The sequence below is a fragment of the Stegodyphus dumicola genome, chromosome X2, assembly GCF_044657685.1.
Source record: "Stegodyphus dumicola isolate Sdum_Otavi_A_Nest chromosome X2, ASM4465768v1".
NCBI classification, from domain to species: domain Eukaryota; kingdom Metazoa; phylum Arthropoda; class Arachnida; order Araneae; family Eresidae; genus Stegodyphus; species Stegodyphus dumicola.
The window spans coordinates 165,417,725-165,442,809 of record NC_140781.1 but is presented as its reverse complement, the minus strand read 5'-3'; the positions used below and the strand labels follow the sequence as shown (position 1 = coordinate 165,442,809).

The window sequence follows — 25,085 nt, the reverse complement described above, 5'->3', positions numbered from 1 at the left end:
TTTCTCTATTAACATTTTTTGATAACAGAACAGAACATTTAAGTAACCCTTCTTTAAATGCGAAGTTCCTCATCAAATTATGTTCTATTGACTTTTAGGTGATGTAGTCCTACCTTCGCTGAGCTTTTAAACTCATGAATTTTAAAACTGATAAATTTCTGCTTTTGTATAACTTTCATCGTAAAAACAATTCTGTTGCGAAAATTATTAGAAAATAATTAGGATGAAATATAATCGCATACAACAAACATTCTAGTTTTAGATCGTTGAGATAGTGACATTCATTTTCAGTTTTCTGGATGCAGGATTTGTCTCTTACCATCCGGCAACACTCATTTAACTAGTTTCGGTACATGTACAGTAATCGTCCCTTTGTGCAGAATTCAGTTTGGACTACCATATTTCACCAATAACATTTCAGGAATACATTCAGAGTGTGACATGCATTTCGTTATTTCAGACTTATCTACTAACTTTTGTGCCTATGCTTGTTATTGTTTGAAGAACATACATTTTGTCGTGAGCTACCATACAGTGCTGAAATTATTGAACATATGATAAACATCCTAACAACCTTTCTTCTGATGATGAATGAAATAATTATTAATTTTCTTTTAACTTTGCCTGATTTTAGTCAAGAGTTTAGAATATATTGCACGACCTATTTACATCAACAGCACTATGTATTCAAGAAACGTCTGACAAATTCCTTCCTTAAACTTCAACTCCGTTAAAACGGGCAGGTCATTTTATGCATTTTGGTCTTCAGCTCTATAAGTTCAATGCCAAACTTCTACACTTTTATTTTCGGATAACAATTTTTTCGAAATAAATATCGGAGTAAATCGGTTGTAATACTATTGATATAAATTTGTTTAAATCTCATCAATGGTACTGCATTTATTTTGGGGAACACTGGATACTGTGTATCTTGCTGATTTAAAAAACGTGTCCGTGTATTGGTCCGGTGCATTGATTTTCGGTGGGCCTGATCAATATGCGCTAAAATTTACTTTTAATCACGACAGAATGAATGATGGTGAGTTTAATACTATAATGGCAAAGTCCTTACTTCTTATTAATTGTGAAAATTAGTAAGAGCTACAGACAAAAGACCTTCCAAGTACTTCTGGGCAACTTCAGTTACCACATGGGTGCATCACATCAGATACCCAGCTCGACTCAGAGCGAAAACTTTTTTTTCACCTAACTTTCGCGTTCTAAAACTTTCTGTTTATTCATATCTGGGCTCAGACTGAAAGCGAGGACACGGAATTCGCCACCAAATTAGGTTTGATAAATTGGGGAGCGTATGTCCTTCGCAATTTAGGTGAACGTGTGAGGACTTAAGGAACTAAAGTAATACATCTCATCTACTGCTTTGATACCTGACTCAGCAAATTTCATGCAAAGAGGTAGTAATGCTTCGGCAGTTTGAACTTTTCGTATTCGATTCTGAACGGGTATGCAGATAAGTCTTAGAAGATTTTCCGTTTCTAAGCTCTTCATAGTCTCTGCGATACAATATACGAAATATATAAAAGAAACACTTATGAATTTCTTCTGAATAACTGCATATTTACCTGGTGAATATTACTTATACATTTCCCTGTTAAGTAGTATTGTACTCAAAACGCAAGCTATTTTCACTGGTTTTCTTAACATTTTAGGTAACCAACCCAGTGAAAGTAGAAAGTTTCTCAGACCTTCTCAGTACTTTGCAATATTCCCAAAGATATGTAAGGTGACTCAGAATGATTCATTCTATTTCAAATAACTGTATGTTTGAAACTTTCGAATGCCTAGCAATTAAAAGTGCAATAAAAATTCAAACTATGTTTCTCACCTTATAAATGTGAGACTTAATTATGCGAACAATCAGATGGTATATCAATTTCCCCCGTACGTGCTGTAGGAAAATTTTAGATACTGACTTTGCAAAAATATAAAAACAGGTTTGAGCTTAGCAGTCTTAAATGTTACCACAATGTGTATTTCAATGCTATACTGAAATCCAAGCCGAGCTCAAAACCACTTTGTGTCTGTAATGACAAAGGCTGAAGCGCCAATGAAATCCGTATGCTAAAAATTACAATCATTTGAAATCGAAACAGGCTTTAGCAAATGTAATATATATTGTTATATACTTCTGCATGTAACAGTATTAGTTAAGTAATGGTTCATAATATATGCATCTGTTCTGTACTGAATTTGTGTTGCATTCATATTTAATAGTATTTGTATTTCTTATGTGCTGATTTATATAGATTGCATTGTTACATACTGAATTAGTAATGCATTTGTCGTGCCCTGCCCTTATCCTCATATTATTTTATTCATTTTTATAATGTGCTGATTCATCCTGATTGCATATATTATGCACTGACTTTGTATTGTCTGTTATATACTGAATCTGTATATATTTCTATTCACAGTATTTGTTATGTGCTGAATTCTATTGATCACATTGTTATATACTGTATTTGTACTGCATTTATAGTGTACTACCCTTATCTTTCTATTTATATTATTCATACTAGATATGTGCTGATTTGTCTTGGTTTCATTTATTACATACTGAATTGTATTACCTCTCATATACTAAATTTGTATCGCATCTGCGCTGAATTTACATTACCTGTTATATATTGCATTTATATGAGCTCATCTTGATTAGATTAATTATGCACTGAATTTGTATCACTTATTATATTTGTATTACTTGTTCTATACTGAATTTATAATGCATTTGTATTTATTTTATTCGTATTTGTTCTGTGCTGTTTTATCTTGATTGCATTTCTACAGCATTGAATTTGATTTACCTGTTATCTATTGAATATTGTCATTTGTAGTGTACTATTTATATTTATATTATTCGTATTGGTTAAGTGCTGATCCATTCTGATTCTATTTATTACGCATTGACTTACCTGATTTATACTGACCTTTTATATTATTTATTTATTTATTTATTTATTTATTGTATTGTATCGGTTATGTGCTGATTAATATTAACTGCATTGTCATATACTGAATTGTTCTATACTGAATTGGTAACGCATTTATAGTGTACTGCCCTTATACTTACTCATATTTCTATTACTCACATGCACTCATATCTTTGATTTGTATTTGTTATGTAACCATGCCATTACTTTATCCTCCCTAATGTACTCTGGCCTATTTAATATATTTAATTTCGATTCAGATTTAGTATTATTGTGATGTCATTAACCAGCAATAGGCCTATTCTGTCTTATCGTGATGCCCTTAACTTATAACACGCCTTCTGTGTTCTGTACTCATTTTCCTGTAACTTGCTTTATCCTGTAATCTTGTAATCTTTACCTCTTATTGTTAAATTTGTACAATCCTTGATATATTATTAATGTACTTAATTGTATCCCTCTATGCCCTTGTTTGGCCATGTAAATATTTCTTTTATAAATCTGACGTCTGGGCGATGGGGTGTGGGTCCCCTATGGGCCTTTGGTTCGTTGAACTGCCCTGGGTGGATCCGGCGTTGGGCTTGGTCTCTCTGTGCGCGGCTCACGTGTGGCCTCTTTGGCTGCTCTAGATCTTGGGGGGCGCGGTGCTGAACTGATTCACCCTATGGTAAAGGTACAGTGCTCGCGTCTTCCGTCAATGGAATGGAATGGAATGCATGTAACAGTGTGTTTTCTGAAAAATCACATGAAGTCTATATACGGAAATACATGCCTCATGTAATATTTTAGAAAATTATTTATATGTTGAATCATAAAGATGATAGCAACCATCGAGGTCAGTGGTTGTATTTTCTGACCTCGATGACCTATTATCTTTATGAATGAACATATAAATAGTTTTCTAAAACATCATATGAGGCACACAAAAAGTTTTTGCTGATAGCACAGATAAATTTTCGCTGTGCTTTCCCGTTCTTGAAGAATTGCATCTGTACTTTTTAGAATTTTAGAGTATATTGAAAGAAAAAGCAACAGTAGCAAACAGCAAGCTTGCAAGCGAGAGAGGAGGACAGAGGAATGTGTCGCATCTGGGACGAAAACGCAGTTCAGAAAGAATCATTTTTGTACACCTTCATTTTGATTGATTATTCGCATTTCTATTCTCAAAATTTTAAATTATTATTGGCTGAAGCATTATGTAAAATCACATGACATGGATTAATTTTGAAATGACGCAATTTAGAAAAATAAGATTTATTATGAAAGGTTTTTATTTTTAGAACAGAAAGTGGATATAACTAAATCCAAAAAGAGAGTTAAGGAGCCACTGCAAATTAAATTTAATATTTCTTATCTTACATATGTATTTATATATTATACACGTTGTAGAGCCATTACGTTATATTTAAAGTAGGAATGTTGAAAAATGAGCAACGCATTCACCGGGAATCGAACCACGGAACGTACCCAGCGTGTTGACCACCACACTACGAAGGCATGCCAAGAAAGTGGCTGAAATACTTAATATACTGTCCCTTTTTAAAGGGTGACTGCGGTTTTAGGGAACACTATAGCCAAATCCTGGGTGTGGAGAATCATCATCCACCACCCTTTTAGTTCGGTCGCCACTGTAGAGTCATGAGGTTATATTTAAAGCAGGAAAGATTAAAAATGAGCAACGCCTTCCCCGGGAATCGAAACACGGACCTCTGGAATACGCGCCCAGTGTGTCGACCACTATACTACGAAGGCATGCTTAGAAGGCGGGAGAAATACCTTATAACGTTCATAAAGGCAAAGTGTTTTGAAAAATAAAGCTTAAAGGATTTCAAGTTTAAATAATAAATAATGAGCGTCATGCAATAAATGGGAGCATAAAGGTGCAGATTGCGCATAAAGTATACATTGCATCGATATGCTTCAGAAACATGCATTTACGAATAGCAAAAACGTTATAACACTGTCATATCGATAGAAAGAGGAACTCCTCGTGTTTATCTGGCATTCTTCCTATGTGAAAATCTTTTGTGAAGCTGCAGCCGTCAAACCGATAATCCATTCCTTCTATATCCTTTACAGTATCTCACGATCGATTCTTGAGGTGACAGCGATTATTCCTTTTCTCGGTTGAGGCAGTTTCTGTGGCTAGGAGGGTACAAAGATCGAGTTCTTGACGCCCGTATAAACATGCTTCCATTAGATTCAATAGTATCAGGTAAGGTGACGGAATCATGAGATTTCTGCGATAAGGTTGCTAGATGGACAGGATGCGAATATATAGAGAAAACGGATTATTGGATTGTTTCTGTTACAGTACAAAAGGCGAATATAGACGATATTTCTCAGATGTGAGGAATAGACTGAGAAGGTTACATTTTCTGAAATTACTTGACCAGTACCATATTTTGTGCTCTTAAAGAGTATATAACTCTAAAGTATGAGTTGTATTAGTAATTAAATGTACAAACAGAACAGAATAATTACCTTTGATGTTTTAAACCTGTTTTATAACATCTGAGTTACATTCTATCTACTTTCATTTGAAATAGTTAAGTAGATTCTTCTATGCAATATTGTGAGGCAAAGGCTAGCAACCGAGCCTTTTATTCAGAACTTCCAAGTTCAACTCCGGGAGAAAGTATGGTCTGTTTTCATTTCTCGGTCCCAAACAACCAACGGCTCTCCACCTTATGCTATTATTCTCTAAACACTTTACATAATTTACGTGGGGCCCACCAGCGGCCGAGCGGTAAAGTCGCTGAACACTGGTAGTTCGAATCCCGCGAACGGGCTGGCTGCATGGGCGTTTTCGTGGTTTTCCCCATGTGTAACGTGTATACGAGCCAGTTTTCCTTAAAATGTCCTCCACGAAGGCATCCCTCCCCTTAGGTAGATAGCCCTAGTGTGCTTTCCCGTAATTAAATAAACCAAACCAAACCATAATTTACGTGTGAAATGTATATCTCTTTCTTTAATTGGTTATGATAAAGAGCGCATGGGCTTCTTGCCTAAAAAGATGAATGCGTTTGTGGGAGACTTATAAGGTGTTTCCTCCCTCCTTCCAGCATGCCTTCGTGATGTAACTGTAGCACGCTCGGCGCGTAATCGAGAGATCCAGGTTCGAATCTCGGCGAGAGCACTGGACATATTTCACGTATCGTGCTTTAGAATAACCTAATGACTCTACGAACCTATTAAGAGAGAGAGAGAAAGAATTTTCGTCGAGAATTTATTACCCCATTCCTGTCACACGTTAGGAAAAAAATATAGAAACCTTATGAAGTCAGAGCATTCGAAAGAAATCGATCCCGAGACGAAGTAACAACGATCAGTGGTATTTTCCCTTGGTCGCAAGGCTTATATCTGTATTCAACAACGTTAAGTGGTGTTTTCTCTTAATTGTAGATTTTATATCATGCGTGAAATCTAGAGATACGTCCGTCAGCACAGCTTTCCAAATTTTGCGCACACTACAAATAATTTCCGATGCTAATGAAAGTATATCATGAACTTTGTGATATATTAATAATACATTAATAAAAATTACAAAAATGTGGCAGCTTCACAAAATAAATGTTTGCTTGGTATATATTTAATTTGCCTGAATGTGTAATTATACTTAAGCAAACATGCGTTCATCTCGGTAATGTCGCAAAATATCTTATAGCTATCATTCTTATATTTCAGAATCTTGCAAATTAGACCATATATAATGCTGATAGTTCCTTTTTGCCTATTTTATTTTTCACTACTTTAAGAAGTACGCAAATACGTCTATAATTACTGAACGTTTCTTTCATTTCCTCTTCCGCCAAGGAAAAAGGCAGTAGGTTTAAGAGAAGGACACATTATTCCATGCATATTCTTATCCCAGATAAATTAGCTAAAAGATTAATATACAGTTGCTCAGACTGATTTTGAAAGTTTATCTAATGGCTTTCTCCTGGACAATTTAATTAGAACATATCAAGGTATCTGCTTTCTCCCTTAAATTATTGACTATTAGAATAAAACAAAAATCTTAAAATTAGGTTTAATACCTTTTTTTATATAAAATCAAAACATGAACATAAAACGTATATAAAACCGTGAACATATTTGTTGTAATCAATGTAAATACCTGAAATGAATAGAAGTACATTTAAGTGGTATATTTTAAGATGATATAAGCTGTTTGTGAAACTGATCAAAATAAATATGTCTTAAGAAAGCTATGAAACTTATTAAAAATTAACTCTCTTTAAATATAACTGAATTTAACACGTTTTCATTGATTAAAAGAATTGTCAGTCATACATAAAAAAATAAAAAAAAAACGAATGTAATAGATAACATATCAATTTGCCTGGCTTTAAGAGCTTAAATTTTAAAACCATAAGGTATTTCTCTCGCCTTCTTAGCATGCCTTCGTAGTGTATGGTCAGCACGCTCGACGCGAATTCGAGAGATCCGTGGTTCGTGTCCCGGCGAGGGCATTGCTCATTTTTCATGTCTCCTGCTTCGAAATAACCTAATGTTTTTACAGTGGCGTCGAACTAAAAGGTGGTGAATGATAATTCTTCACCACCAGGATTTGGCGATTGGGTCCCCTAAAAAGACCCAGTCGCACTTTAAAAGGGGGACTATATAAGGTGTTTCTCCCGCCGCCTTTTTATCATGCCTTCGTAGTGTACTGGTCAGCACGCTCGACGCGAATTCGAGAGGTCCGTGGTTCGAGTCCCGGGAATGGCATTGCTCAGTTTGCATCTCTCCTGCTTCAAAAATATCTAATGCCTAGACAGCTATTTTTAAAAATCTCTTCCTTATTTTTAACAATGAAATTTTAAATTTAGAAATAATGTTAAGCTTAAAAGACATCCATAATTGATGAAATCTGGCTGTTATTTTAAAATCAGTTCAGTGTTACATGTGAATGTAATATAGCAGAAATCATGAGGCAAGCTATATGAATAAATTAAATCGTAAAATATTAAAACTGTAAAATGCGAGAAGGGTAAAATGATAGTTTTTACGTCATTTGAAAGAGCGGGACAGTCTGTACAAAAGATTGACTTTTACCAAAGCTGCTGAATTATGGCATAGCAAAATTAACAGACATTCCTGAAAGTGAATCAGCATATTACAAAGACATTATTTAAGAAGAACAAATAAGGCACACTTCTACCAATTTATTTTAGTTATGTAAAATTCTTTGCTCTTATTTTATCAAATGTCTTTCTGCCTTTCAGGACAATGGTCACCCTCTGCAGGAAGATGTATCCCACAGCTTTGGAAACAATAAGCTGTATAATTCATTCTCCATACAAGGAGGTAATTATTTTATTTCATTCTAAGAAAGAAAATAGTTCACTCTCATTTTATGCATAGAATTTCTAAGCAAAGACTGCTTCAGAGAGAAGACTGGAAATGCGTGATATGTAGCAAATATTTTGCTATGTAGTTACGAAAAATTTCATTACCCAATTACATCACAATTAAAAAACCGACCATCTGTCAGCTTCCTTCCCCATTCGTTTGTTTTTATAAGTAGCCAATCATTTTGCAATCAGTGCAAGGTAAGGAGCTCATTATTTTAAATTATTGTTAAAAAATACCACTTCAACGTTTCGTACATTTCTCTCGAAACCTTTTACATTATTTCACTTGTTCTTTGTTTAAATATTATATAAATATATCTCAATTTAATTGCTTCTAATCTTTGTAATATTTTAATTGTGCTTTGTTCAAATACTGCATTTATCCACACTTAATTGCTCCGCTAGGATAAATTATTCTTTTAAACAAATTAATTCGATTTTACTGGATTTCATTCATTTCTTCTTATTTCAAAACTGAATTTTTGAATGGAAAGAATTAGAATTTGAGCTAAACAGGAAAAGAACAAATTGGGTTATAAGAGAAAAAGAATAAGTTATTTATTCTAAAACTTTTATGAGGTAATTTTCATTTATTCCAATGAAATGATAAATAGGTTAGAGATTTCCTCAAAATTAGTTTTGAAATATAAAAACAAAACTATTCAGTATGCTATGAATGCAAATTATATTAAAACAATCGTAAGTTCTGTAACTGAAAATCTAATAAATGACTGACTGAAGTAATATATTTTTAATTGCAGAACTCCCTTCAATTTTCTCTTGTCTTTTCTTTCCGAATTATTCAACAAATATGCTTAGAAGGTTTTAATTAAGAGAATTTAGACGATGACTACTTTATAAAGTATAACAAAGTGAATTTACGTATTAAAAATATTTTCTACTACAAACGTGTAGCGGGAGAAAAATCGAGAAATTTCTCATTACGTAAATTTAATCGTAAAATTAATGCTGCCAAATACAAGCTTTTTATTTTGTAAGGAATGTTTATGTGATTAAAATAATTAGGAATTCTGTTGTTTACATTAGATCAAAGTGTAGACTTTTTTGCTTCACGTGCAATTTGATACGTTGCAAATGAATTGTTAGGTTCAGTACAATTAATGTTTGATTAATACAACTGCAGTATTTGAAGTAATTTTTATGAAAAAAAGGAGGCTTCTTTTCATGTATTAAAACTTAGGGATACTTCACGTATCCGCATGGATGAAAACTGCATTAGTCTAAAATGTACAATGAAGCAAAAGAATTGAAAAAAACTCTTTAGATTGGTATTTTCAGACAGATTTCAGTAACACATTTGATTGCACATTTTCAGTAACACATTCAGTGTAGCATAAATAATAACAAAAGTAGTGCTCTAAGAAACAAAATGGTAATACAAACTAATTTCTAATTATCAAGATATTTGGTGAGTCTTAAATTCTGATACAGAAAATGATAAACTAAATCGTACTTCTTAAAACATTTTTGAGATTATTTTATGAAAGTAAAAGTTGGAGGCAAGTAAATAAACCAAATACACCATTTCCTCAACCAAAGGTACCTGCACGACAACAGCATACATCCTCCAAGCCGAATTAATCAAACTTTAAGAAATTAGGTAATTTTATATGATTTTAGATCAATTAATATTAATTTTGTTTCATTACATTGTAGGGTTTTTATTATTGTTTAAGGATCTTAAGTTTTACTAACGTTTATTTTATTTTTTAAAACTTTATTATACTTTCTTATTTTCCACTTCCGGCCAGAGTTAAATGCGTTAACTTGTTTATGCAAATTGTACTTGCTAACGCCCAAGTATTTAAGTTGTGGCTTTTTGCCAAGAGTTAGAGAAAGAGAGGAAGTGAGCCGCCTTGCTACTGCATTCTTACGAGTTTTCAATTAGTTGCTGCTTGCCTTTAACCCTCTCACTGCGTACTTTTTTAATCAAAATAAGTTCAAAAATTGTGTATTTTTTAATTACATATTTCAAATCTACATATATTTTAGAGTTAAAATATACAAAAAAATGTTGTAAAAGAGTTTTTTTTCACTATAGAATTAGGTCACAGAAAAAGGTTGCCAGAATTCTGAAAATGAAGAATAATGATATAAAGGGAAAATTTTGAAAATTAATATTGGTTAAATTATGATTTATTTTATAAAATACAAAGGTAAAACATATATATTAATGAAAATATTTGCATAATGTAATAGTTTGCACCACTGTCGAACGTTTTCAATTGAAACTGAATTTTCAGATTCATCACTATCTGCAGAGGAATACGAGAAATTCTCATCAGTTTCGCTATAACTATCTTCAATATACTTGAAATCAGAATCAGAACTACTATCAATGTCTGAAATATCGTCAGGAATATAGGTTATATCACTCGCGAAACGCTTCCTGACAGACATCTTTGAGCTCTGAAAAGCGCGCGCAAAATGCTACATTACGTATCCTTGTATATTTGGCAGAAATGTGGACAACTAACGCTATCTGTTAGCCCACATCGAAATAAACAGTTAAACATCACAGACAGCCGAAAGGAAACCTTGAACGGGGAACGGGGAAAGAGTGGGTTGCACAGTTAAATAGACAGCTGAAACTCATCCCCGCGGAAATCGGGGGTTGCGCAAATTTTGCTACTTCTACGTTGCCTGTGGAAATCGCGGGATGCGCAGCGAGAGAGTTAAGGCCAGAGATTTAGTCCTCTTGATATTTAAAACGTATTGTAGTTTCAGGAATTTGCGTACTACCTACGTAACCTTTTAAAAAGGCCAGTCTTAGTGTTAGGCATTTGTATACTAATTCAAAGTTAGCTTTTAGTTAGAGTTTTAGTTAGAAGTTTTATATTTTTACGTTCAGACCTCTCTGTGTCCCGAAGTACGGGAGCACCTGTAAAGTAATAGAGAATAAAGGTTTCAGTATACCCTTCGTGCTTGTGTCGTCTATTCCACACATACTGGAACATAGCTTTAGTAAGCTTTCTGTTCCTATTCAGAATACGTTATATTTCCAAAGCAAGTCAAAAGACTTACAGGTCCTGACAATTTTAATTAAAAAGTTATTATGATTTAGAACTTTATTGTCACTTTTTGCTTCCGTTACCACGTCAGAATGCAAATTAGCTTGCGGGTATTTAAGATTAGGTTTTTTTGATGGTAGACAGATTGTGTTATACCTCTCGAGACCACGTCACTAAATAATATCTGTAGCTCAAATAATATCTGTAGTCTTCAGCCTTGCATTATAAATGCCAATATTTTAATATCTACGGTGATTAAGTTTTGAGCCAATTTCGCGTTAATTTGATATAATCAACTTCTGGCTACTAGCTCATTTCAACTAAATTTTACATTTGAACTTGCTGTTGGTTGAAATTATTTATTTCGCCACAAGTAGTTGGCTGAGTTGTAAGTACCAAATGTGCCATCTGTTTTTCTTAGTTTTAAATGAAAGGGTCTTTTACACTCTTCTCAAGATTCAGTTGCTATTTTAGACTTGGCGATAATTCGCTGTCAGTCTATCTAAAGTTTGGTCAAACTTTATGATATTTATTATAATAAAATATATAATATTTATTATAATTCTTCAGAATTATGTGGATTCTTCAGAATTATCTTCCTTTAGAATTATGTGGCATTTAGAAATTAATTTTAAATTAATTAGTATTGTAATTTTAAGTTAAGAATTTTTGCAAAACTGCGATTAGTTTATTTCAATTCTTTGCAGAATTAATCTTGAGGGTGTCAATTTAAATCCTTTTCATATTTAAATTTAAGTCAGTTGTGCATACTTAAACAGATTAAACAGATTTCTAGCAAATCTTTTACGTTCAGCAGCATTTAGTTTATGAGCACAAACTTGTATTTAGGTTGGTTGGTTCATCTGATTATCGCAAAGGATTATGGCTAAACCATGAAAACGCCCATGCAGCTAGCTCGTTCACTGGATTCGAACCTCGGACAGAAGTACCAGTGTTCAGCAACTTCATCACTTGGCCGCCTGGTGGGTCAAACTTTTATTTAAATGCAACTATCAACAATTTCATTTTAAGCAGTGCTTGGATTTTAGATATAATTTTAGTTCGTAAGATTACTTAAGTAAAACTTGCATCACTGGGAATCGCAAATATCAAATGTGTTATTCATTGACATGTAGCAAATACTCCTAGATATATGTTGCTTTTGCTGTTCATACATCTTAACATAATCTTTAGGAAGTGATTAATAATAATAACTCCGATAGTCAGCGTTTAAAATTAAACATTTTTGTCTTTTTCTGGACAAAGCGTGGTCAGGCAGACTAATTTTGATGAAAACATTACTTCATAAAAGTCCTTACCTCTTATGATTTTGTTCCTTTTTGCTTTAATAACGTAGTTAATTCATTGCATGTTCAATGCCATGTAAACTTTTTAAATTCGTTCTGAGTTTTAAATCGTCCTTTATTTATCAGTGCTTTCAGATGCTGATAAAACAGAAAATTTATTTCTTAAAAAATAAGAAATTAAATAAAATTTTACACTTAAATTTAATTACAATAAAGAAAAAAATAAATAATACGTGTTTTATGGAAACACGCAGAAAGTAAATTTTTCATTCAATAAAAATACTGTAGAGGTATATCAAAAGAAAAATCTGCGTCATGCATCATAGCCAAATTGCTTATCAAATATTACAAAAATTTTCAGGCCCAGCAAAATATCAAGTTCTTGCAGTCTTTAAAGAAAATTGTTTCGCTTAAAAGAAAACAAGGGAAGAGTACAAATTTGCAATAAATCAATAATAAATCTAGGGAAGCACATTTAAAAATTTTAAATCATAAAAGATAACAAAAACTTTTTTCTACGAACATTTTCCAAAAATCAGAGAGTAACATGATAGAGGAGGAGAGAATAACGTAAATATATAAGCCAGATTCCAATACTTTCACAACCGCTTTCAAGGTTACCGAAAAGCCCTCCACCCTAAAGAACGTAAAGGATCGATAGTACAGTCTTTTATAACTGCTTGGTAGGAATTGGCTTTTCAAGCACTTTTCTTTCGAAACATTTAGGAGACTGCAGAAATTAATAAAGAAACCTATGAATATATATATAGGTATATATGTATGTATATCTTCAATACACCGATGAATATTCTCAGTAAACTTGTACTTACTGAATTGCTGCAAATGTTACAGAATTTCAATTAGAACTTCTTTATTATTTTTGCTTCTTTAATTCAGGGAAAAAATGTCTACTTGAGAAAAATAGCTTTGTGCACTTTTTAATAGTTAAAAAATGAGATTTAAAGCGATAATCAGCAAAAATAAAAAACAATTATTTTCAATAAAAGCAATTTCTCTGGAACTTCCTCCGAATTGTCAAAGCGTTTCTCTTCCGAAAGTTTAGTGCTTGATGTAGAAGTTGTAGTGCTTGTTCAAACGAAAAGTGGTAGGGTTGGAACAGGTTTTTTTTTTCACTCTTCCGATAAGAATGGAGGGAAAGTTGCTCTTCCTATTGGAGACGTGTAAAAATGTTCTGAACTCCACCTCTCTTCTTTGGATTAAGAGCTACATCTTCCACGAGACGTATCTAGAGTGTTCATCAACGTAATAATAACGCTTTGATAATGTTAGACTAAGCTTCAAAGAACTTCAGTTAAAGCGAATGCGTTTCCCAACTAAGCGAAAAAATCTTTTGTGTTAATTATTATGCCGGAGTTCCTTTTTTTCTAATTAGAAAATAAGAAGTGAGTACAGATCTTGAATCTGATATTGAAGACTAGAAGAAAACAAATGTCTAAAATCTGTTTTAATATTGTGTTGCCATTTCAGAAATTTGAATGCTTCTTCGAATACAGACGCACGATATGTAAATCTAGACATACATTAAAATGAAACTACAAGAAAAAAATCAAACAAAATAAAGTCTTGGAAAGTTAATATTCTTAAAACAAACTACATTGTTAGTGTAAATTTGAGTCGTTATTGGTTTGGTTTACTTTAGTCATGGCAAAGCACTCGAGGGATATCTGCTTTTAAGGAGAAGGATACATTCGTGGACTACTTTCTAAAAAAAAACTGGATTTTGTACCCGTTACACATGGGGAAAGCACGAAAATGCCCATGTAGCTCTCGAATTCGCCGGAATTCGAACCCCGAATCGGACTACCAGATTTCAACAATACGATCCTTAATACCATAAAATAAAAAATACAATAAAACGTTTGGAACATATGATCATTATAGCAGTATTTGTAGCAGAATCTTCTCTTCATATCACAAGAAAGGATAATAAGAAGACATTCTTCCTAATTGATACAGTATTGCATGCTTAAGTTCTTTGGTTAAATATAAGCTCGAAAGATGTAATTCACATTACATGGTAAAACTGTTCTCTTAATTAATGTAAAAATTTTGTTTATTTGTACAATGCTATGTATTTAGTATTGGTATTTATTTATTTCCTATTATTAATTTTAGCACTTTTTATAATAATTTTATTTTTACAGGGAATTTTGTGCATCTTTAATTTGTGATATCTCAGCTTATTTATACGCATTTCATTGCTTTATTACAAATGTGAAAATAGCTTAACGAAAGTCAGAGCTATAGGCTTTTGCCGTCTACCGGACTTTAGGGAAAACTACTTGTTGCGGGGTTGGCGACATTTTGAAGTAGAACATAAGGCTGATTTTTTTGGTGCTCACCCCCTTTCGCTCTGAAGACTACAGAAAATTGTTAAATATATATGAATTAGTTTGCTTAGAATGAACGAGCTACGGAGTTTACAACTCATTAATTTTAGCCTGTGCTTTACAAGTGATTTAGCAGTGGTATTACGTGTTTCAAGTTTGAAGTTCTGAATTTTTGACTGCAGTAATCTTTTAGTTCAAAATTTAAACTGCTAACATTTTCTACTTCATTAAGGTGGATTTTCTTTACATTATTTTCAGATGATAATATTTACCTGTAAAAATAAATATCACTCATATCATAATCATATTGGTAAAAATAAATTTACAGCCATTGTATAGGTGACACCAAATCGGGCGCAGTGCAGTGCTATAGCGGGCGCAGTGCAGTGCTATAGAAAATTTTTCAAATAGCACTTTTGTTATTGTAGTTAAATCTTTCGCAGAATAGATGCCTGAACAAAAATTACAGTTTCGCTTCTGTAAGTTATTTAAAGTATTTCTCTCGCGGTATTTAAAATATTTCTTAGCGTGCCTTCGTACTGTAGTGGTCAGCACACTCGGCGCGTATTCGAGTCCCGGCAAGGGCATTGCTCATTTTTCACGTCTTCCTGCTAAAAAAGAAAAAAAAAACTAATGTTTCTACAGTGGCGCCCGAACTAAAAAAGGTGGTGGATGATGATTCCCCACCACAAGGATTTGGCGAATAGGTCCCCTAATTCCCAGTTGCCCTTATACTCGGCGCGTATTCGAGAGTTCCGAGTTTAGAGTCCCTGCGAGGGCATTGCACATATCTTTCAGTCATTGTACTTTTTTTTGTGCAGGAATAAGTTATACCAACTACCTCTATATAAACGGGAGAATAAACATTGCTATGTATAAGCTTCAAAGTTATGTTGTTCTCAATAGCTTAGTTAAAACCATACAAAAGTTATTTTCACACACAGTTCTTTTTTCAAGTTGTTTTTATACAAAAAGTTATAAAGTTAAAAATTTTTTCACTTGTATGCTTCAGAACCTGGATCCCCCAGCAGAAACTTTCGGAAACTCTTAAACCAACTAAGGATTTGGCATTTTAAGTTAGCTGTTGTTTTTATAATCTTCTAAAGCTTATTTAAGGAATATAGCGTAAAATGTAATTCTAAATTTTCCAGGAAGGTCATAACTGAACCTTTGCCTTCGATCGTTGCAGCTGGCTTCATAGCTCCCCGTATGGTTTCTAGTATGAAATCAAATCCTTCCATCGGGTTTGTTTATGCCTCAGGTATTTGAAAGGTAGGAGAGGTCAGTGTAAATTTCCCACTTTCTAACGCCAGTCAGTTGAAATTTCGAGCGCAAAATGTAAGGTTGTTGACGATTTTTGGCTAAAGTGAATGTCGAGGAATCTAGTGAACTATTAAGCGACTTATTGCTGAGTTCAGATAACTAAGAACGTAGGCTCAAGAAGGTTTAACTACCCTTTATTTCACTCAAAATAAGATGAACAGTTGCCCCTTTTCTCGGGCTTACAACAAAGCCTCCACTTGTGCTTAAACTCAGAATAAGAAGTAACAACTAAATTATAACTAACTAAAAGAGATTTAGCGAAGCTAACTCAAGTATCTAGAAATCGAGAGAAATCGATGTCGTGTTATTCATAATTATCATGATGTAAATGGAACTAAAACTCAACCAGCCAATAGTAATTTTAGAGTAATATTAACTATCCAATCAAAATATTTTGAGAACCAAAACTAACTCAGTTCGACTTAAGATTTCATCCTAAACATTACGCACTTGCTTTCCACGCTTTGGCCTAGCTGGACTGTTGCCTGTCTACTGCTGCTTTCTTGCTACAAAGTTATAAAAAATTTAAGCCTTTTGGAACAGTCACATTTAATCTGCCGACTTGTGTGTAGCCGTAACACGTTGCTGAAAATAAAACTGAAGATTTAATTTGCATTCGCCTCCAATTTCCTAGTCATTATGGATCAACACTTCTACGAAATCACTTCCTGCTCCAGAATATATTATATATATATGTAATGATAGCACAGCAGTATTTGAATAGTCGATGATATCTTTTAGAATGATGAATTTGCAGATACTATTTTGCAGAAATCCAACTGAGGAATAAATATTCCATTGAGGTTAGTAGCACAAAATTCAATCCCGTCGAGCTAATAAATGTAATATTAGCACAAATTTTAAAAGCACTGATATAAGACCACGGAGATGCAAAAGCTTAGCAATGTTACATTTTTGATGCATTGATGTAGGAACACTACGATGTAGATACGTAGAAGTACTGATGGCGTAGATACTTGACGCTTAGAGCGTCCATCCATTTTGATGAAGAAACAGTCGAGCCGGATTCAATACCATATTTATTTAAATTCACAATGGTGGCTCCAATTCACTTGGCACTCCAATCGTGCCCACTTCCAAAACATTCACAATCTTGATTAGCAGCACATAGATGATTGTAGTAAAGCGTCTTAACAGGATGAAAGCTTAAGCGAAGAGAGAGAGATAGTGTGTCGAAGTACTTCAGAGGAAGAAGGGAGGGAGTCAAAAGTTTCATTTTTAAGTTTTGGTTTACAATTTGGTAAATGATTAAGAGGCATCTGCATTAAGCGTAACGTAAAATCGTATGATTAATTTGAATGACGCAGTGTAGACTTAACTTACAGCGCTATTTTGAGGACAGAGAGATGAAGTACCCAAATTCAATAAAATAGGTTATAGACAAATAAATTTAGAAGTTTGCTTTCATATTTTTTTATCTTACATATATATATATATATAGCCAAATAAATTTAGAAGTTTGCTTTCATATTTTTTATCTTACATATATATATAGCCAAATAAATTTAGAAGTTTGCTTTCATATTTTTTGTAAGATAAAAAATTATGAAAACAAACTTCTAAATTTATTTGGCTATAACCTATTTTATTTAATTTGGGGACTTCATCTCTCTGTTCTCAAAATAGAGCTGTAAGTCTACACTGCGTCAATCAAATTAATCATGCGATTTTACGAAACGCTTAATGCAGATGCCTCTTGATCATTTACCAAATTGTAAACCAAAACTTAAAACTAAAACTTTTGACTCCCTCCCTTCTTTCTCTGAAGTACTTCGACACTCTATCTATATATAGATATATATATATGTAAGATAAAAAAATATGAAAGCAAACTTCTAAATTTATTTGGCTATAACCTATTTTATTTAATATGACTATATTTATGACTATATTGCATGCAATTTACTAACATAGGTCGTGACTCGATTCTTAAATCAAATATCTCATGTTAATCACTAAACATGAAAACAAATCCCCATTTTGTAAAGACCTAACTTCATTTAGAAATTGAAAATTCCAACAAGCTCAAAATTTACTCTTAAGTATGTTGTTTAGAAGTAATTTAGATTTCATAGTTTTGAACGATAGAAGATGAAATCACATGAAACGCTGGAATTTTAACCGTTAATTATCACGCTGCGTTTTGTGAAGATAGGTTGCGTATGTAATTTTTATAATTGTATATGATAGCTCATCTCCCCAGAGTATAATTTTCTAAAGTTTGGAATAATTTGTTAAAAACAGTGCTCTCATGCTTTGGCATCTTCGCATAAAATGGCCTTAAAGCGAAGTAGTGAAAAATTTAAAGTCGATAAGGAATTAATGATGATGCTACTCGACACTCTTCCTATTCTCTCTGTCAAGATATTCATGTACTTTTAAAGCCTGGAGGAAGAAGAAGTTCCTGTTTACGCGTAATAAGATACGAGTTCAGCTTTTTCTTTTTTGAATTGTGTCTTGTTTCTCATAAAGAATATAATTTAGAAAGGCTGTTTTAGCGAAAAGAGTATTGACTTTAGAGGAAATTCGTTAGATCATTTTCAGGCTTCAACTCAAAATTTCATTAGAATTTTCAAGAAAGAATGCATATATTTCCGAGCAAATTTTTCCACAATCAACCTCTTTACTTCTTTAACATTAAAGCATAAATTCTTCTAACGCATAATTCATAAGTTACTTATTTATAAATCTTTACCTAATGCACATTTAATCAACGTTTTATATTGTACTAATGTACAAATATATTTTTATTAAGATGCATATTAATAAAATGCACTATATAATATATATTTATTTATTTCAATTGGTACAATTTTATGACGCATGTGTCTAGAGTGTAATTTTCTTGTAGGTACATTCTATGCATATGTACTTCTAATATATGAGAAATTTCCTAAATCTTTAAGCGCATATCGGTTACCTTTGTCAGACTGCAAACATATGGCTTATATTGAAAACACTTTGCAAAATTCATTTCTTTGCGTTAACAATCTCAAATTTCTCTATGTACGAATCGAATAGGTGAAATAAACACTCCTATAGAAAGAAATGGGAATTTTAAGCTCATTTTCGGTTACTGAAATACTTCAGAAAAATGTTACATTAAAGAGGTCTATATATTTATTCCATCAATGATGCAATATTTTTACTTCTTGCGTACTCTTTTGTTGCACATCCATCACACTTAACAGCCAAATATTTATGTTCGCTTTAAATAATGTTCGGAAAGTCAGTTCTGTAGCTTTTCGGATATTTGATCAATGATGTTAGCGGCCGCAAATACAAAGCCATGGTTCTTTGAGATGCCACCATAACAACAGCGGAAGGAAATATCAAGAAGGAATTTTATTTTGCTTATTTTTATATAAAAAGGCTACTGCTTTAAATAACAGAGTTGCCAAACAATGGAAGTTTAATAGATTGCTTTAATGTCCACAAACTTATTAATTTCACTGTCGTATTGTCCAACATTTTGAGAAGCACTAATAAGCTTTTCTCTCAAAGATTTTTTAAAATTATAATCGTAATAATTGTTTGATCTCTATTGAATTGCTTTAAATAGTTTGAATCTGAGTCTTTTATATTTTGCCGTTTACATTTCCACTAATATATTCCTTTTACTGGCTTCGCTAAATTAGTAATCCAATCAATAGATTACGATTCTCAAATGCATATATTTTGTTGTTCGGATCAAGTAGTTACTTAGTAGAATATACATAAAAGGGACAGTAGAATTGAATTTAAGATAGGCAACGAAAACAGCATACACGAAGCAGTGCAAGCTGTGATTATAACCTGTTATTATTTTTGAGGATTGAGTTATTAAAGGAAGGTTTTACGACATATAAGTTGCTTAACGAGTTTATAGGTCTTTAAGTATATATGCATGCAAGTATGTCATTTAGTTATACAACAATACTCAATGTAGTTGAAGAGGTAAGCAAGCAGTAAGAATTATCAGCAATATACATGCTATGTGAACTAGTGCAAACTGTGAAAAGTTATTTTTTGAGCCTTTGAATATAATGGATAAACGCACTAAAAAAGGCTAATTTTATGTCAGATAGATAGCTAGAGAGACCAAGTAAAGTATAAGCATAGCAGCGCTGTTGTAAAATAATCGGTAAAGCATGTATGTTCACAAGAGGAGAACTTCCGACATAACAGAAAGAATTGTGGGAACAGATTACAGGAAAAAAACAGTGAAAATTCCTTGTTAAGGAAATTAAAGGAGTTGCGGATTAATAGCAAATATGTATGTCATTAATAAAGAACATAATTAAGCTAGCAAAAGAAGTTGATAGGCTCATATGATGTTGATAGATTTGTAGGATTCTCCACTGTGTACTTCTAAGTTACAGTTGAATGTGAAGAATTTTAAGAACTAGTAAGCGAATAATCGCTTGAGTAAGTGAGACAGTAAATAAACTTTCAAAGGATTAAAGGACCCTTTATTATTCAAATAAGGTTTAACAGAACTTTGTTGTACAATAAAGCCGACACTCGGGCTTGAACTTAAGAGACTAAGAATTAAACTAAACTAATCTTAACTAAAGAGGTATAGACGAAGCTATCAAGATTCTAACGGAGTTGGCACCTTAACGCTAATTGACTGCGAAGCTATCAATGGCCTAAAGTACGGCCGAGCGTAATAATAGCTTACGAGAGAGTAGCCTAAAAAGGCGGAAGCGTGCTAGCCAGAATATCTCTCTCACTAAGCAGAACTTCACGGTTAAGTACCGCTCTTCCTCATTAGCATTCAAACATGATTCTAAAACTACATTCTGGCCGGAAGTGGTAAGTTGAAGCTAAGAATTTGACAGGAAAGGAGTTTAACTCAAAATTTAACTGTTAATAAAATTAACATAATCCTTACAGACTCATTTGAGTTGATGAGTTCAGTATACCGGGTTTAGGTCTGAGACCTGTAGAACTGCTTGAATCTGTCACAGATTATGCAAAAACGTAAATTATATTCTTTTTCATATTTTATACAGTATTTCATTTTCCTGACCTTTCATTATGGAGAATGGTTTCTGATTTCTCACCCAAACGGCAGCGCAAACTCACGTATACCTTTAAATCAAATTTCTCACAGGTATACTGGTATACAAGCAAAGACTTATTCTAGGCAACTTATAAGTTATCTTAGGCTAATTAACCAGTTGTTATGACCTTGATCTTTATTATAATTTTCCTTTCCGTATTCCTGAACAGAAAGCAAATTAGCTTTGAGTGCATTTTGAGGGTTTTTGAATCTTAGTGAGAAAACTTCCGGCAGTCCCCCCTCGCTGTCAGAATATTTTTGCCAGCTCTGCTTAAACCTTGTCTTTCCGGAATTAGCATTCTCGCTAGCCGATACTTCAAGCTGCACGCCGGTAATATATTTTACCTAGACTATTTCTTATTGTGCTGAATATGTAACCTTAAAACTATGCTATCAGCATTTACATTTAATTCGCAATTATTTGTTTAATTTTGCCTTTAGGCTCAATTTAGATTTAAAAGAAAAAAATCAAATTTCTCTTTTTTTTAATTGATTTTTTATTATTAAAAAAGACTTTTTTAAAAAATCTTCTTCAGTACTTGTGAGTATTAAAGACGTAGCGACAACTCTCTATCTTGTCTAGAATACTCTGCAGGACTCGCTTGCTAAGGGAACCCTACAAACTATTTGTTAAAAATGACTGATCTATGATAACTACTTATGGACTTACAAAGTGTATACCAAAATTAATTCAGTTCGGAACATACTTCAGAAAGAACGGTTCCAGACTTGTCAGATGAGTTAGTTGATCAGCGTTAGGTAAACGTCGGTGCGTCTTTCTAGAAGTAAGCTGCTACTATTTCAGATTATGAGTTGCAATTGTTGCGCAGATAAGCCGCCAGTTCATATTCCATGCAGCTCTACTCATATATAGACACTATGGGGCAAACTCTGCATCTTTTGGCTTTCCAAGGCCTAAGATAAAAAAAGGTGTGCTTAATGACGCCAGAAATCTTCATCTGCACCTCATAAAGACTAGTGAAGCATCGACAATGGGCCCTAGACACATGAAAAGAGGTAGGCCAAATTTATTACTAACACGCCTCAGAGTGACATCCAGGTTGTCTTCTATTATAAAAAGCATTAAAATGTAATACCTGAATAGTTCGAATTAAACAGATCGGTGCTCTGGGGATATTTTTAAAGTAAAGTTTTATTTGGTGTATTCTAGATCGCTTGGTTACTATCCTTCAAATACTAAATGTTGAACACTAAGGGACAGACTTACATGCATGCTACGTTGATATGAATACAATAATGTATTAGGTTTTTCGCATTAATTTCCAACCTTCTTCGTTATAATCTAATATGACATTTTGTGGAGCACAAACAAAATGCGAAGAAGATTTATGGATACGCCTTCGCAGGATATACTCATACGTAATCAGATGGAACTATAGCAGCAATCGGGGGTCGAGTTATTGATAGACGGACAGTGAATATTTGGAATTCATGGAATTTCTTTCTAGACATAAACGAACAGGTATTGCACAAAACGATGAATCGATGTGTTATGAACTTAGTATTTCTAATGCGAAACTGATACAGGTTTTTATATACGACCTATAGAATCTTTTCTGCGTAAATGCTCAATATATAACTCACATACAGAAAAAGAAAATGGTTTTAAAATTTATTAATTTTATTTATTGTTAAATATCATAGTTTATACCTTGATTATAATTTTTACATTATTTCATATTAAATGGGTTTAAAATATAAACGAATTTAATCACCCCATTATTTATTTTAGAAACATAAGACTTAAGTTTATTGTTGCGTCTCAGTTTAGTCTGCAAAAGATTAAAACAATTATACCTGTAATAACTTCGCAAGTTATCAAGTAAAATATATGTTTTATATACAATCCATCATTTCATGAAGTTAAAAATGTGTATATTCGATAGATAAAAATTTACAGGAAATGCCTATTTCGAATCTTCTTGGGTTTATTTGCGATTTCTCTTAACAATTAATTGTTAAGATATGACATCACCTACATTTCGTTACGGAAATATGCTCATTTAGAAGCTTAAAGTATCTATATTCATCAATTTCGTTTGTTACATATTGTAAAAACCCGTGAAAGAAAAATTATAAAAGATACTCACTCCTCTGTTTACAAATTATCGCGTCTTCCCTTTGATTCCCCGGTGAGCTGTGTACCCTCATTAATTTTCTTATCTTTAGCGTTAAATACGAACTCATAAAACAAATGCTTACTTAGATAGCTTTTTCTGAAACAAAGTATCTATTCTAGCTTTTTATGATGCTAGTAATTTAAAAGTGCTCTTACTCGTGAATAAAAGGACAAAAGCCGCGTACGAAGTTTGCATTATTTCTTAAATATTTGAAGATTGATTAAATATCTTCAAAATTTTCGGATGTAACATAATTTAAAAATGCTTATAAACTTGACAGTAAAAGAAAGTTCTATTTGTTATTTTAAACGGGCCTGGTTTTAATTTTTATATTTGTCGCAGTTAAAAGAACATTACTTTTAAAATACTGGTAACTAAATTTAAAAACAGAATTCATTGATTTCCATAATCTTGGGCTAAGTTTTGTGATGCGTTATCTAAGGAAATACCTGACATAAATTTTCATTTACATATGACTGGAGCATCTTGGTATGATGCTTAGTCAAACATAAGATTCCCACGCTGACGGATTCGGGCTCAAATCCAGGGTACGGCGTGAGCGTTAGTGTATTTTAAAAAAAATTGGGAAGTAGGAGATTTAAAACTTACAAAGGCAAAAGACTTATTGAGAAACTGCTGTTGATGTCGGTGATATTCTAGATAAAAATTTACTATGAATCTAACAAAATTTGTGCTGTCACCACTGGCTCTGAAAGAAAGAAGAAATTTCTTCCATTCACATTCCTAAGTTTTCCTTGTAGTTAAATACCAAGCTGAAAAAAACAACAGCAATATTTTTTTAACATTTTTTCCTCCTGTATCCCAATTTTTAGTTAAATGTTACTTAATATTTAAGATAAAGCTTAAATTTCTCTCTGTGTAAGGGAAAGCATAACGTTATGCAAGATAATCTTTCATATATATTACACAGTAAGTCTCTACACATCAGTAGGCCTGTCCAAGCCAGGCGGCATAATAACTAAACTGTACTCTTGGGTTAGAATCTAAATCATGGATCATTCAATTACCAGCTGGATGTGCAACCCACTCACACAAAGAAAACGCACACAGGGAGTACGATAATTCTTTGCAAACCCACATACTGTCAGCTAATTAAGCTGATGATAAAAGGCCATAAGCCGAAATAGAAAGCACACAGCCTTTCTAGTAATTTCATTCTCCTGATGAGGAGGGACCTGTAGCTGCCCTCGAAATAGATTGAGTGTTTTAATAAATGTACGCGAAATACAAGGTTGTTATTGCGATTTTGATATATTTAAATATTAAAAAATTTAAGATCTTGTATTTTTAATGTTATAATGTGTACTAATAGATAGTGTCTTAACAGAAATGTAACTAAAATGCGTTAAAATACTTCATTTCAATTACTTTCCCTTTGCTTTCCATCCCCTATATAAAGCCAAATATTTAAGTGTCGGAAAAAAAAACAGTTTCTTTCTATTCCCCAAAGTAAAAGATTCATGTTCTGTAAAAGAATATTAACGTCTCGAAGTTTCAAAAGAAAGAATCTCTTCATCAGATTCTGACAACTTAT

At 32.9% G+C, this 25,085-nt stretch overlaps 1 protein-coding gene across 3 annotated transcripts in view; it reads right to left on the bottom strand.

The window, feature by feature from the left end:
• Nucleotides 1-25,085, bottom strand: part of LOC118186316 (adhesion molecule nephrin-like) — a 1,043,604-nt gene that overhangs the window by 331,358 nt on the left and 687,161 nt on the right. The window lies entirely within an intron of this gene.